The 12,317-nt window shown below is 33.5% G+C and overlaps 1 protein-coding gene across 2 annotated transcripts in view; it reads left to right on the top strand.

Moving 5' to 3' along the window:
- LOC149528653 (F-box protein At2g26850-like) overlaps positions 1 to 12,317 on the top strand; it is a 114,352-nt gene that overhangs the window by 27,883 nt on the left and 74,152 nt on the right. The window lies entirely within an intron of this gene.

Genomic DNA, 12,317 nt, shown 5'->3' with positions numbered 1-12,317 from the left:
TGAGTATGATGGTGAGGACAATAAGGTGTAGGGCCGACAGACTGATGACAGTCATGTTAAAATATTACCGCCGACTTCAACCAAACCCAATGTAAGGTATAATGAGAGATAGCAAGTAGTTTATTACAAGGTATTTAAAAATTGCTCAACTCATTTTAGTAGTGTATATATATATATATATATATATATATATATATAATATTATATAATATTATATATATGTATATGATATATATGCAATTAATGAACAATCATAGAATACTATAATAAAGGATAGACACACATAATAGATCTATAGGCACAAATTATTTAATTTCAATTTCTCACATGGTTAACATATTTAACACTCCCTCTTTAGCAAGAGGGAAATTGAAAGAAAATAAAACAACTTACACAATAAGGTGTTATCATCATAGTGTTTGGTAAGGTTTAACCCAAGAATCAAAACACAATGGATTTTCATGGTGTTCGGCAAAATCCAGCCCGAAGAACCATGAAGGTTATCAATGTGTCCAACAAGATCTGGCCCTAAGAACAAGGATAACCCTAACTTCAAACATTTTTGTTTGAAGATAGATCAATTATAAATAAAGTCGTCACTTTGTAATGGGATCATAACACAAGAAAGGTCATTGCCTTTCACAAGAAAAGTCGTCACTTTTCGCAACACAAGCTTGCAAGAAAAAAATTATATTCATGAATATATCATTTAATAAATACATTTACAATAATGTCATACCAAGTTTACCTCTCAAGTACACAATTTTCAACTTTGCAAGAGATTTTGTAAAATATTAGCATTCAGCTCATTTGTACTAATGTAACTTAATTTAATAACATTTCTACCAACCATATCTCTTATATAGTGATAAGGTGTCTTGATATGCTTCGACCAGTTGTGGAAAACTGGATTTTCCGAAAGTTTGATACAACTTTGATTGTCACAATGAATCACTGTAGGTTTTAGAGGCTTTTTGAATAACCCAGATAGTAGTTTTTTGGGCCACATTGCTTCACGTGCTCCCATGGAGGCAGCTACATACTCAGCTTCATTAGAACTTAGAGCAACAACTAGTTGTTTTCTACTGAACCAAGATACCATAGCTGACCCAAGACTAAAGCAACAACCTGTAGTACTTTTTGATTTGTGGAGCAACCTACCCAATCTGAGTCAGTGTATCCTTCAAGATTTATCTCAACATTTGTATACTTTAAACCAAAACCAATAGTTCCTTGTAAGTATCTCAAAATGTGTTTGGCAGTCATTAAGTGAATCTTTTGTAGTTTGCACATGAAATGACTCAGAACATTGGTAGCATAACATATGTTTGGTCTGGTATTTCCAAGATACATAAGAGATCCAATCATTTGTCTGAAGAGAGTAGGATTGATGTCCTCAAAATTTATAGCTTCTTCTTTTAGCTTGTGCAAGTTTGTTTCCATCAGAGTAAATAAGGGCTTACTATCCATCATTCTGAACCTAGTCAAAATATCTTGAGTGTACTTTCCTTGATGTAAGAAGATATAGCCCTTTTTCTGATTGACTTCTAGTCCCAAGGAGTAGTGTAGTAACCCTAGATCTTTCATCTCAAATTCGGCTATGAGGTCTTGTTTGCATTTTTCAATCAATTTATCATCTCCTATTATTAGTAAATCATCAACATATAGAACAAGTATTAAAATCTCATCCTTTGAGGTTTTGAAGTATATGTTTGAGTTAGCTTCATTCTTAGAGTATCCAAGTTTGTATAGATAGTTGTCTATCCTTTCATACCAAGCTTGAGGGTCTTGTTTGAGACCATAGAGTGCTTTCTTGAGTTTACATACATACAACTTTTTATCTTTCACAGCGAACCCTTCAGGTTGCTCTATGTAGACTTCTTCACTAATGATCCCATTTAGGAAAGCAGTTTTTATATCCATTTGATGAATCTTCCATCCTTTAGATGCTGCAATTGGAATGATTGTTCTTACAGAAGTGTAATGGGCCACCGGAGCAAAAGTTTCTTCATAGTCAATGCCAGCTTTTTGAAAAAACCCTCGAGCAACAAATCTAGCTTTGTGTTTTTCAATACTTCTACCTGCGGTGTATTTGATTTTATATAACCATTTTGAAGATACAACTGATTTGTCTTTAGGTCTAGGTACATTATCCCATACATCGTTTTGAAGTATGGAATTATATTCTTCCACCATGGCATCTTTCCACTCTGGTGAATTTAGAGCTTCTTTAGTTGTTGATGGTTCGGTTTTCTTTAGCTCAATTATCAAAGCAGTGTAACATGATTGATTTTGAGTTCTCTTGCTTTCTTTTGAGATCTCATCCAGTTCTACATTATTTTCTTCAATTATCTTCCTTGCCCATAATGGTCTTTTCTTCCCATTAGTAATTTCCTCATTACTTATATCTGATTCTCTTCCTTCAGATGTGTTCTCCCTCTGAGTCTCAGTTTGTCTAGATCCTTCATCATTTGAGTTTGGTTCATCTTCTATGTTGGTTGAAAGTTTTAAAGCAGAGTGTTCTTCAAAAATTACATCTCTACTTATTTCAACTGATCTTTGTTTGGGAATATAAATTCTATAACCCTTGGAATTTTCACTGTATCCTACTAATATACCTCTCTTTCCAGAAGGATTGAGTTTAGTCCTTTTTTCTTTGGGTATGTGCATGTAGACTAGACATCCGAATATTCTGAGATGACTTAAATTTGGTTTAGTCCCTAACAAAATTTCTTTTGGTGTGCTATTTTTTAGAATTGAATGTGGACATCTGTTTTGAATGTATACAATAGTCTTAGAGGCTTCTGCCCAAAATGAAGGGTGCATATTTTGATCATGTAACATAGCTTTTGTGGCTTCAATGATGGTTCTATTTTTTCTTTCTACGACTCCATTTTGTTGAGGATTATAAGGTACTATATACTCCCTCTTAATCCCAACAGAATTGCAAAAACTTTTGAAGATTTCAAATGTATATTCACCTCCATTGTCAGATCTTAATGTTTTAATCCTTTTACCGGTCTGATTTTCTACTAAGGCTCTAAAGGTTTTGAATTTTGATAGTCCTTTATTAGATTCTTTGACTTTCAGAAAATAGATCCAAGTCTTCCTAGAGAAGTCATCAATGAAAGATATATAATAAAGGAATCTCCGTAGAGATGGTGTGGGCATGGGTCCACATAGGTCTGAGTGGACTAGTTCCAAAACTGATTTTGACTTGTGTTCACTAGAGGAGAATGTTCTTTTTATAATTTTCCCTAGAGCGCACCCTTTGCAAGTTCCTATATGGGTTGAGTCTAGTTTAGGGGTTCCACAAGTGATCTTTTCTAAATTTGGAAGTGAGCTGAACCCAATATGCCCAAGTCGTATATGCCATAATTCATTAACATTTGATGTTTCATGACTAAGGGCTTGCTTTTGAATATTGCTTAATTTATATAATGTTCCAAATTTGGACCCTATGATAATAGCTCTTTTCAGATTTGAGTTATGAGGCTAGTATAGTACTTTGCCCTTGTTGAAGGTGACTTGTAATCCATCATTGGTTAGACTCGAGATTGAAATTAGATTTTTCTTTATACTTGGTACAAATAAGACATTTTTGAGATTTAGTGTAGCTCCATTTTTTAATTTGATAGAACAGGTCCCAATGTCTTTGACATGATAGGTGGAGTTGTCTCCAATTGTGACCCCTTCAGTAATATAAGTTCCAAATGTATCAAACATATCTCTAAATCCAGAGATGTGACAAGAAGCACCACTATCTACGATCCAAGCTTCCTTATTTGAATTTACTTCACTTGAGAGTGCAGAATAGTATAGTTGATTTTCATCTTCCTTTGTTTCAGCTAGGGAGGCTAGTACTTTTTCTCTCTCTCAACAGTTTCTGAAGGTGTGTCCCATCTTCTCACATTTGTAACACTTAACTTTGGAGTAATCATTATTTCTAAAATTCTTTTTCTTATTATTGAATTTCCTTCTATTGAATTTTCTCTTTCGTTTATTTGAGACAGTGTGAAGAGCTTGATTTTCTACTTCTTGATTTGATGTGATTCCTCTGGAGATTAACCTTGACTCTTTTGATATGCATTCATTTTTTAGCTGATCAAAAGTAGGAATTGAAGGTCTACATACCATTTGTATGAATGAATCCCAAGACGTTGGTAGTCCTCTAAGAGCTATTAATGAAAGCTCTTGATCTTCTATTTTGTTTCCAATAGATGATAAGTGTTTCTTGGTTTCAAAAATTTTCTCGAAATAAGATTGAATAGAATCTTTTTTTTCCATTTTAGTATTCAGTAGTTGAGTTTTTAAGGTGATCAATCTACTTGAGATATTTATCTCAAATTTATTTTTTATGGTCTTAAACACTTCATATGCACTCTTGATATTTGATGTAGAGGGAAGAAAGTGATCCTTTACTGAGTCGACAATAATTTTGTTTGCTTTATTGTTTCACCTTTTCTAGGTGAGTCCTAATTCATTTTGAGTTATTGGAATATCCTTTTCAATGAATGTTTCTAGTTCCAGTTCTTCAAGAATCGCAATAATATGAGTTTTCCAAGAGAAAAGATTTGATGCACCTTCAAGTCTATCTTCCACTCTGACATTGTTTGTCATTATGTCTTTCCCTTTTTTAATTGAAATGAAATTCGAGATTTCTCTACCAACTTGGCTCTGATACCATGTAAATCTTAAATATGTCTTCTCTTTGGTGTAAATCTCTATTTCTATATATGTAATGATATGAAAGACTTTATATTTTGAAGGTAGATATCACCACACTAAAATATCTTATTATTAATATTTGAATTTATCAAGTAACTACTATAAGAATAATTATATATGATAATGTCTTGTTTTCCAATGTATCAAAAGGTAAGTATTATAAACTGATATGTGATGGGAATAGAATCGATTGCCTTGGTTATTGATCAGTCTATTCTATCGCATTCATTAAATATAAGTTGATGCGGTTATTCAAGAAAGATGGGTCTCATTTAAAAACTGTCTGGTTGGTTAGTATGACGGTGAGGACAGTAAGGTGCAGGACCAACAGATTGATGACAATCACGTTAAAATATTATCGTCGACTTCAACCAAACCCAATGCAAGGTATAATGAAAGATAGCAAGTAGTTTATTACAAGGTATTTAAAAATTGCTCAACTCATTTTAGTAGTGTGTGTATATATATATATATATATATATATATATATATATATAAGATGATAATATTTATATAATATTATATATATGTATATGATATATATGCAATTAATGAACAATCATATAATACTGTAATAAAGTATAGACACACATAATAGACCTATAGGCACAAATTATTTAATTTCAATTTCTCACACGGGTAACATATTTAACAACCATAACCCTAAAACCAATACCCTAATCAGGGCATCGAAACATGAACTCCACTGCCAAGCTGAAAACATAATAATTTGAGCCACAACTTCAAAATTTGGAATAAATAAAATGATTCTCTTTTAATTCTCATACGACCCCTTCTATGACTGAAATTTAGGGACATAAGTGAAACTGGTCCCACCCCCAAAATAACTTAGTTTCCTCCTTTTCCATAATTCACCGAAGTGTTGGAGGATAAACACTTTACACTTAGTGAAATAATTAAATTACTACAGTTGCTCAATAGGGGACATGACACATGAAAGGATATATTACATTGTTCTAGAGTTTTGAAAGGGATTAGACTGGTTCTTAGATGCACTATAACTGTTATTTGTACTGATCCTAATACCAACTTAGATGAGAGTTATAAAGGTCTTTCTTTTGCTGCACTTGCCCAGGACTTGCACCTGGCCTCATCTCTTATATTCAGCTGCTATTGAGGGACATGTTAATGAGGCACTTGGCAGATCCCACTTTGATTGAATTCTTGTTGGACTGTATGAAAAATTGTTGAACTCATCAATGAACAACTTACCTAAAGATAATATTTATCTTCTATTTCTCTTGATTTGTATTCATGGTCAAAGCTCACGGACCAATTCCATCACGCTTTAATTTTGTATGGAACCATTCATAAACTCCATTTTCTCTAGTTGTAATGGTTTTTTTTCTCGCTACCCTTTGTTCTAAGAGGTAACACAGTTTAAAATTATTTAGGTAAGGATTTGCACTATGATTTAAATCAAGGACAAGGAAAAACAAATGAACAAGACTGGAACAAGTCGTCTATACCTTGAGTTCCATAGGACTCAAGAGGGTAAGCTAGATGAGATTTGAAAGTAGGATCAAAGCATTTTATGAATAATGCCATGTAGATGAAACTAGGTCCTGTTGTGTTGTAGAACACTTGCCCCACATCAAATGGGGATCCTCTCTTTTTCTATTTTCTAGCTTAGTGTTTAGGATAGGTGCCCTTAATTTGAAAACTTTTTTGAGTTTCTTAGTCTCATAGTTCTTAAGGAATGGGTGAGTCGGTTTAAGAAGTCCCTAAGTCAGGATACAGGTTGAAGATTTTTTTGTCCAGGATTGAGTTTTGTTTGCAAAATCCAAGTTTGAGGAGGATTTCCTAATTTGCCTCTACGTCCAGTTCCTTCAAACCTTGTGTAAAGTTGAGATGATGATGTTTGGAAATAAAATTTGTGGTTGCAATCAATATTTTGAAAAAATGATAAGTGTGAAAGAGTGTGATGTGAAAATTCCAATCTTTAAAGGGAAAATAAGGTAGAATTAAGAAATCCTCAGATAAAATTGAAATTTCATACTCTTGCAAGAAAATTCAAGTTTTCCCTTCAAAATTTTATACTAGTGTGAAATTCCCCTTCAAATTCGGTAAGGAGATCTATTATCCACTGAGTTGTCCTTGACCAAAATTTTCCCCTTAAGAATCCATGAGGGGGTCAAATTTCCACCTTACTATCCAAGACTTGATCACATTTCCACTTGTAAATCCTTCTCTCAAGCAGATTTCCACCCACAATTCCTTGTCCAAAAAGAATTACCACCAAGGGAAAAATTGGGATTCAAAATTCAATATGTTTAACAAGACAAGGAAAAAGAGAAAATAAATATCTTTGATTGAGGAATGAATTCCAAGTGAAAAGTGCAAATTCTTGTCTAGAGGTGAAGTTCCATTTAAAGTTCCATGGTTGGGTTGATTTTCCACTCATTATTCCATGAGGACCCAAATTTTCCATGTCCAATTCTGGGTTGACTGAATATCCATCCATTTATGCACGAGCCTAGCGATTTCCACTTGCCATTCCACAAGGGTGAAATCCCACTTGAAATTCCATTATAAAGACAATTTTGATTTTCCACTCAAAATTCCAAGCCCTCCTTCATACTCTACGCTACTTTTTATAGGCCAATCAATTATCTGCCCTCCTTTTACAAAACCTCCTTCATTTCCCACCAAAAATTCCTTGATAGGGTCAAATTCCTTTTCAACTTCTAATCTCTGCCCTTCCATGAGCACAAATCCTTCATCATTCTGGAATTCCACCCAGCTTGTCCTAGAGATGGAATTTCCGTGCTTGAAGAGAAACAATTTACACTGAAAAATAAAAATTCAAGATCAAATGCTTAATTAGGCTGGCCTTGTCAACAATTAACAAACCCTAGCAATGAGTGCCATATATAAGGAGGCCAAGATGCCATTTCAAAATCACAACTCAAGCAATTTAAATTGGATCCCAGAGAAGAAAGGAAGATAAGGTGCAAAAATCAGATCAAGAAGTTCAAAATATGGATAAGAAGGCAAATTATAATCAGCACAAGCAAAATTGAAGTCTGATTTTTGCGAAGAAAAAATACAGAAAGGTGCGAAAATCAGATCAGGAAAAGCAGAGAGGAGGGCAAATCTGAATAAAAGTGATTTCCAGAATTCTTAAGCAATTTTCCAGCAGATGAAAGATTGGAGTTATAATAAATTTGTAGGTGATTTTTTATCAGACCAAAGTGTGATTTCCAAACCTGAAAGTGTGAACCAAAATTAGAAATTCCCTAACCTAGGGTATGAAATCATTGCAAACCCAAGTGAATTCAAACAAAATTATGTTCAATTTTCATCTTCATGCCATGAATTACTGGCAGGTGCAGTTTCCATCAGATGTAAAAGTGAGTTCCCAGCATGAATTGACATCAGAATTAGGGTGACTTAATACTGGATTAATCAAGAATTTCCAGAATTGAAAGGTGAACTACCCAGCGAAAATGCAAAAAAATCAGATCAAAGTCAATATTGGATCAAGCATTACAATATTTGAAGTCAATTTCCAAGGGATGATATAAGATTTTTATTTTTCCATCCAATTCCAACTTTCCAAAATAACGGCCCAAGCCAAAATCTCTTGAAGAGTTGTTATTAAAACATTCAAGTCCCTCACACTTGCATTTTGATTTTAATCACGACTTTGATCCAAAGTTTCTCTTTCATTTTCAATTTTGGTGTAAGGTGAAGGAAGCATGTGGAATGATGTTGGAGGGGAAGGTGACAATGAAGCCGAGTCTCACAACAAGGTGAGGGATATTCAAGGATGAGAAAGATTACCGTGAAGATGAAGATGCCAAGGGAAGATAGAAGACAATTTAATCTCAAGACTATTACTTTTTTGCTCAGAAATAAGGATAAACAACAATGAACAAAATGAAGAACAACAAGACACATAGAGACGCTACAATTTGTCCTAGGAAAACCCTTTAACTTGAGGGGAAAACCCAACAACACCAAAAAAATCTTCTTTATTTAAATAAGAGAGGTTTGAGTAGAATGCTTTCAACTGAATACATTACTTATCACAAAGAAATCATATATATATATATATATATATATATATATATATATATATATATATATATATATATAGAATTGAGAGACCATATCAAAACCAAAAGTCTCTTCATATTTTTGTACGCATGTCTCTTCACATGTCGCATGTCTCTTCATATAGTAAAATGTAAGATATTTAAGGTGAAACACCTAGCATACCTTCGATGCCATGTTGTACTCACTTGGTTATAAGAAAGGTACAAATGAATATGATGGAATTATCATCATAAATTAGAGGTAAAGATCTCTATTGCATTATAATGCATGAATGGTTGATAAAACATAGAGCCTAGTCATCATGCGAGTCATCACAAGCACATTGCTAGACATCACACAGAGTCATGACATACGATGTCAGACACAAAAAACACAAACACTTTTTTTTGAAGACCCACGCTATACTGTATATCATCACAATGCATGTTAACAAAAGAAAACAATGCTAGACATCTTGTTAGAAGACTATGGTGGAATACTCAACAGGAAACACCCCTTACCTTCCATGAAATCATCGAGAGTTGAGTTGCAATGATGTTTCCAGATCACCACAAACATATGAGCCACACAAACCATTATTATGAGGCCACCTGACATAAAGAATCAGGTGCAATGCAAAATCATCCAACTCTTGATCTGGAGAAGGAATACATAAACACAACCATAACTGATGGTGAAAGAGGGCCAAAGACACAAGATCGAAAGCAATTTGATAATACATTTATCTATATCTTAGAAAACAAAAGCAATATGACAAAGCATTATAGAAATGACGAAGCACAACACCTAGGCACGGTAACATTGCTGACTTTTGAAACTTGTATATCACATTAGTGAGCTATCACAACCATGCAATAGAGAAATGACACAAGGCCTAGGAAGCTGCAAATCACTTGATGACAATATGAACATACACGACAAGTAATAAGATATGAAACGTTGCTCACATAAATGGCATGAGCTCAAACAAATAAAAACTGCCAGTATAAGCATTGAGACAAGCACAATTCCAAGCTAGCGTGGAATATGGAATCATATGGTGCTAAGAATTATTATTAGGGTGCTGGGATACATGATGTCAACATACTTATGGTGTGAAGACACCATTATAATTACCAACGAACAATAATAGATAACGCAAAATAGATGCCAAAGAATCGCCACAAAATGAAGCCAACAAATACTCACTATAATAAAGAAGAAGGAATCAAATAGAACTAATAGCGTCAAAGTGAATAAGAGAAACTCCCTTGTTTGCTGTTATCTAACTTGGCTTTGATACCATGCTAATGTTTTACCCATAAATAAAGATAAAAATAACAAGCAAAATGAAGAACAGTAAGACATAACAATTTATCCTGGGGAAACCCTCCAACTTGAGGGAAAAACCAACCACACTAAAAAATATCTCTTTTATTACATAATAGAGGTTCGAGTACAATGGTTTCAACTGAATATGATACTTATCACAGAAAGCAATCATATATCTTATCATAACTGAAAGTCTCTTCATTTTCAAAATGCAAGTCTCTTCATATTCCTGAACACGTCTTTTTAGTCTTCACATGTCACATGTCTCTTCATATAGTAAGCATTAATTTGATTGTGGATTTTCATTCAGATTGTGCCAGTATTGGGTATTTGGATGAACACTGATAATATGAAGTCCCTTGTCACTTCTAGAGATTCCATCAGTTTTTTCTAGTTGTTTCCTCATTGCCAAGCGGAAACTTGATTAAAGAATTCTAATATCCAAGCATTATCCATTGTTATCTTTGTCCTTAAAGATTAGACCGAGTTAGCTTACATTCCCCAAACCCTTATCCTTTGGCTTTTATTTGAAGTTCAAGTTCCAATTGCTCTTTGAAGATCATTCCTACTTTGAGGGTAAATAAATGATAAATCGAGGAAGAATAGCATTAGTCCCTCATTCCTACTTTGAGGGTAAATAAATGATAAATCAAGGAAGAATAGCATTAGTCCCTTTGTGTGTTACTAGCAAGATCACATCAATTCATTGAGTAATATATGTGTTACTAGCAAGATCACATCAATTCATTGAGTAATATCCAACACAAAGTTGCTAGTTTGTATTGTAAACCTTGGGGTTTCCGTATTTGATCACACACTGTCATATTGTTTAGCATTTGAGGTTTCCTTGTTCAAGAGAGTTAAAATACTTATATTAAATTTTGTGTTGAGAAGTGTCACAAAACACCATCGAGTACAATTGGAACAATGCAATGATACTAATTTATTACTATTGACTCATAATTGTGCTGATTTTACATTTAATTGTAGCTACAAAGTCTCTTCATGTGGATGATTCACATATTTACATTTGACAAGTGTATGAGCTAGGGGTTTAATGTTGAGCAAGTACAGGCACAATCATTTGTACCTTAATTAGCATTGTGAACTAATAATTTATGACAACAATTTGCCCTGCTTCTACTAAAGCAAAGGGATGCTAGATTTGCTAGGTGTTGAGCATAATCCTTTGCACTTTTAAGCTGTAGGAAGATAAAACACATTAGATGATCATTACTTTTTATAATTGGATTCCAAAATCAGATCTAGTTTAGCTAAGATCAATGCCTCATCTTGTAGAAATAGTTGGCCCCAGCTTAAGGCACTAATAACACAATAACTCCAACAAAAATGAATTTAAATTGCAACCTTCAACCTTGTTGGAGCTCTCCATCCTCATTTGCCTTCAAATCCTTAAAATGAATCCCATTCTTAATTATCTAATCTCAACTTACATATGTTGATGATATGTTGATGTTATAGTGTTAGGAGCTATCTTTCTTTCCTAAATTTGAAATATATAAATAATCTACCTTTTATTAACCACATTGAAGGGTCCTCACTTTGAAGGGACAAGGCATTGATGATTCAAGACAATGAAGGGTCAATGCAATTTTATATATTCTTCCAAGAGGATTTCTTATATATATATATATATAGATTGATATCCTTGTTTCATGGTGATCTATATGTAGGAGTATTCAAGCTGCTGACTCAATTTTCTTTGCTGAGTGATTGTATCAAATGAATATTTCATTTATTATCTGCAGATCATAGGGGTGATGACCATTTCTTTAGTTTTGGGCATTGTAAAACAATCTTCTACTCTTTCATTAGTATATAGTGATATATTTGTGGTTGGGTTTTCCTCCCTCAAGTTGGAGGGTTTTCCTAGGATAATTTGCTGTCTTTTGTTCATTTATTTTGTTTGCTTTTTTTTTTTTTTTTTCCATTTCTGATATTAAAGTTCAACAACATACCCCAAAGATTGGCTTAGAAAGACTTCCTATTATAAACAAATTACATCAAGAAGTTATAATATATTCTTTGAATGAAAAACTCACTAATTATAGCCACAAATACAACATATGTGTACCTAGAAACTTTGTCAGCATCTCTTGAAGCATATATTATGAACTTGGAGGCAAAATGCATAATAAGAACAAGAAATGTTTTATTGTTGATTTCCTAATGGA

The sequence above is a fragment of the Cupressus sempervirens genome, chromosome 11, assembly GCF_028749045.1.
Source record: "Cupressus sempervirens isolate cs-2001-9-10 chromosome 11, ASM2874904v1, whole genome shotgun sequence".
NCBI classification, from domain to species: domain Eukaryota; kingdom Viridiplantae; phylum Streptophyta; class Pinopsida; order Cupressales; family Cupressaceae; genus Cupressus; species Cupressus sempervirens.
This window is presented reverse-complemented; position numbering and strand designations above follow the sequence as displayed.